The sequence below is a fragment of the Macrotis lagotis genome, chromosome 2, assembly GCF_037893015.1.
Source record: "Macrotis lagotis isolate mMagLag1 chromosome 2, bilby.v1.9.chrom.fasta, whole genome shotgun sequence".
Taxonomy (NCBI): Eukaryota; Metazoa; Chordata; class Mammalia; order Peramelemorphia; family Peramelidae; genus Macrotis; species Macrotis lagotis.
Window position 1 is genome coordinate 270586211 of NC_133659.1, and position 4757 is coordinate 270590967.

At 30.0% G+C, this 4757-nt stretch overlaps 1 pseudogene; it reads right to left on the reverse strand.

Annotated features, from left to right (window-relative positions):
- Positions 1 to 352: 352 nt before the first annotated feature.
- LOC141511691 (RNA transcription, translation and transport factor protein-like) lies at positions 353 to 1571 on the reverse strand (annotated as a pseudogene).
- Between the last annotated feature and the right edge of the window lie 3186 nt (positions 1572 to 4757).

Genomic DNA, 4757 nt, shown 5'->3' on the forward strand with positions numbered 1-4757 from the left:
TGGGAAGTTGATAATTTTTGAGAATAAAACTTTCATTTTTCCTACTTATTTTTTAATTTTTTTTTGTAAAGTGTAAAGTGTCTGAGGTGAGATTTCAATTCAGGTCCTTTTGACCCCTTGGCCAGTAAGTACTCTATTCATTCTACCAATTAGTGGCTTTAATTCTTATTCTTTTTTTTTCATTTCTTAGTAATTTATTAAATTAAAAATACAACAGTGATTAAGAATTCAATATTTTCTATTTTTTTCCTTTCCCCAAATGTGACATTTGATTGAAAGTACATTGCCAGAGTTATTTATGTATAGCTTCTAGGTATGCTAAATCAAAGTGAAAAACTAATTCCAAGTTTCTTTATCTTCCAACTTTTCCCAATCTCTGGTCTATCTTTGAAAAAACAATAATTGCTTGGACAGCTACTATGGCTTCATTAATTTTTATTTGTAGTTCTCTGAGGTCTTCTATATGTAGTGAATGGGGTAAAATCTGGGATTTCTTCAGTAGAATGTTATAGATTAGAAATAGTTAAGCTGTGTATTATGTCCCTTCTGCCCCTCCTCCCCTGACAAGCAATTTAATGTTACTTTGACCAGAATGTAAAGAATAACTGACCTTGTCTTATCTGGACTGAAGTCCAGATGGTTCTACATTCCTTGTACTGGAGGGGGAGAACCTGTCTCTTTCTGAATTATATGCTTTTTCTTTAGAGTAATTTATGCCTATGGATTGTGAAGACCACATTCCTCACTAATGAGGATAGGCCAGTGGGGGAGTGGAATTGCTTTAGGATAAATAAATCTTGGATTTCCTGCTCTTGCACCCCTTTTTCTCTCTCCATGTTTAAGGGGCAATAAAGGGTCCAGTTCTCGAGAATTGAATGTTTTCTTTTCATACCTTGAGAAATCCCCGAGTTTTATTTAAGTTGGTACACTCATCCTACACAGTAGCAATTGAAGAATCTGGGCAGTTTCCTTAAGAATAGCATCTCTAGTTTCAAAACCAAAGATGTGATTATCTAAAGCAACAGGTAAACCCTCTTTTGTATGATTTGTTTTAGCAACTGCCTCCAGTATTGAGCTTTCCTGAACCAAAAATGTGAATTGCCTTAAGCATTATCAAGTAATTATCATAATATTGGATCTGATGAAGGTTGACCAAAGCCATTACTCCTGCCTTAAAATCAGGATTATTCACTATAAAAGAAACACAGCCAAATTTATCAGAGTCTTTACATTTTTAATTGCACTATCAGCATTTTTAGCATTATCTGGTATAGAATCCTTGCATTTGTCAGCATTATTTCCATATTCAAGTCTAACAGCTAATCCAAGAAACCCAATCAATTGTTTCTGGTTGCCCTAGAATCTTGAAAGGGCAGTTAAGATCTTTCAAATACTTTTCAAAGAATTTGGGCCATTCAAAGTTGTGGATGTGTCTTCAATCTCCTTTGTCTTTGATCTTCTGGTGTCTAATCTTCCAGCCAAACAATAAAGTTTCTAAATTCTGTTTCATCTTTGCTGTTGAAACCAGCAAGTTTGTTATAGTTGAGAGCTGACAATTATCACTGCAACATGGTATGACTTCTAACTTGGTTGATGTGGCACAGGAGGCGGAAGCTACAATGACAGCAAAAAAAAATACACACAAAAAAAATCCCCTGCAATTCTTATTCTAAAAAACAAAAGGCTGATTCTTCAATAAAACCAAGAAGATTAGAATATTTTATTTTTTCCTTCATATTTTAGCAGCTTATTTATATCCACTTTTCTGTATGGAATTTTAAAGACAAACTATTGAAGATTCCTTTTTATTCAATGTTTGAATGTGCTTGTTTGTTTTTGTGCTCCCAGTTTTGTAGTATTGTAACTGCATAGAGTCAGTAGGATCATTATTGCCCCACTCCCATTTTCTAGTGCTATGATTTTATCTCATTCATTTTTCATTTTGCTAATATGCATATCTGCTAAAAGTTGTGTTTTTTCAACTTTGTTTTTCTCACTCAATGAAATAGATTTTAGAATTATTTATTTATCCTATTATGGTCTTTTGGATTTCTAATTGCACTGTTTCCTTTCTAAATTTCAAAAAAACTTTAATTTTCTTTACATGACTCTTCTTGAATTTTTAATATGTTGATCTATTTTATATGCATCTTCAGTTCTGTAATTTTATCCTTTTCTGTTTTATTAATGTGTGATATTTAGGAATATGGTTACTCTCCCCCAGAAAAAATGAAAAAAAAACAAAACAAGTTTCAAGTTCTACCCAAAAATAAATTTCCTGAAAATTTAAATTCAAAAGAAAGCAATAAAAGACTCCACAGATGGAAATGAATACAAAGTAAAAAAAAAATGGAAAAAATCAAATACACTATTTCATCAAACCTAGAAAATCGATTGAGAGAAAATTCAAGAATTTTTGGAATATCTGAAAACCATGATAAATAATAAAATCTTGGAAAGAAACTATAAATAGAAACCTCCCAAATCTATTGAAATTAGAGATAAATGGGACAATAGTGGGAATTAATTGAAATTTTGCTCAAATCTCAAAATAAATGCCATAGGAAAATTTTATAGGCAAAATCCAGGTTCTCACAGGAAAGAAAAATGTAAATCTTAAGAGAGGAGGGAGGAGAAAAGCAAAACCAAATAAACAAAAACCAATCCAGTCCTAATCATACAAGACTAGAAAGTGAAGATTTCAGAATCCAATATTCCAAAAGTCAAATTACATAGTTTTAAATTAAATATTAATGAAAATTTCTAAATGAAAATATAAGAATTACTGCAATATATCACAAAGATTATATATTTAAACTAGTTAGATGTCTACCAATAATACTAATTCAATGTTAATAAAATTTTTGAAGATTATTAAAATTAAAATTCCTAACTATGTCACTACTAAAATGTACAAAAATCATATGAATGTATTAATTTTAACAAAATATAGGACCCATTTATATTAAAAACAATAGAAAGCAGAGAAATAAAGATAATTTATTTTTTTATTTTTTTTAGTTTTTTTAGTTTTTGCAAGGCAATGGAGTTAAGTGGCTTGCCCAAGACCACACAGCTAGGTAATTATTAAGTGTCTGAGATCGGATTTGAACCCAGGTACTCCTGACTCCAAGGCCAGTACTTTATCCACTATTCCACCTAGTGGCCTCAAGGTAATTTTTCTTAAAGTGATAAGTAGTGTCTTATCCAAAAAAATTACAAGCATTATCTGTAACAGTGATAAACTAGAACATTTCCAAGGATAAATCAAAGATGCCCATTCTTATAATTTTTTATTCAGTATTGTTCTAGAAATGCTTGCTATAGCAATAAAACAGTAACAAGAAAAAGCAAAAGAAAAATAGACAATAAACAAAACCATCACTTTGGGAGATGGTATGATGCTTTAAGTAGAGAATGCCAGAAAATCAACTAAAAAAAGCTAGTTAAAATGAGCAACTATTACAAAGTTTCAGAATATAAAATAAATCCACATAAATATTCTAAATATCATATATAACCAACAAAATCAAACAGGAAGATATAGAATGGGTAACTATTGAAAATAATTATGAAGTATAGAATACTTTGGAGTCTACATATAGAAATTGCCAAAATTACAAACATTTTACCATACCCATGCATAGACAGACCTAAGCATTGGGAGATATATTAATTAGTCATGGGAAAGATGAGTCAATATAATTAAAAGGACAATATTACTCAATACTGTATCAAATAAACAAAGGAGTATTTTATAGACCAAGGAAAAAACACTAACACAATTCATCTGGAGAAACAAAATTGCAAGTATATCAAGGGAATTAATGGAAAAATAAATAGTGAAGGAAGATGGTGCAGCAGGATCAGATCTCAAATAATCCTAAAAAGTGATAATCATCAAATAATCATATGATATGAGATAAGAAATAGAAAGACTAATAAATGGAATAGATTAGGCATTTGGCATATAGAAACAAATGAGCACAGTAGCCTACTGTTTAATAAACTGCAAGTCAAAATTAAGAAGAAAATAGGAAACTGAAAACATTTTTTCAACAAATGTCTGTGACTAAAGTCTCATTTCCTAAATATATAGGAAACTGAGTCATATTTATAAAAATAAGAGTCAATTCCCCAGTTAATATAAGTTAAAAATAAATGGGATTATAAAGAAGAAATTGAAGCCACCAGAGTGATAAAAATGCATTAAATCACTAATATTTAGAGAAAGGAAAATAAAAATGTTGTGTTAGAGGAACTGTGACAAAAAGTAATTATTGATTCAGTGATCAGTAAATTCAATGATAGTAGAACTATAAACTGATCCAATCATTCTGGCAAATTATTTCAAAAAATGACCAAGGAACTATTAAGCTATGTGAATCCTTCAAACAAGAAATACCACTAGTAAGATTTGGACCTCAAAAATATCAAAGACAAAAGAGAAGAATAAAAATATTTGTTTTTTGTGATTTCATGGAATTGGAGAATAAGATAGCTATCAAATGAGCAACAATGTAACAAAAACAATCATGTCATTATGATGAAACATTATTGTGTTCTAAGAAATGATGATGGGGAAGGCTGTAGAAAAATTATGATATGAGCTATTTCAAAATGAACATAATTATTAGAACATTGTACACAATAACAATGAAATAATAATGGTCAACTGGGAAAGACTTAGTTACTCTGATTAATGCATTAATCCAAGAAAATTCCAAAGTTCTCATAATGCAAAATCATATCTACTT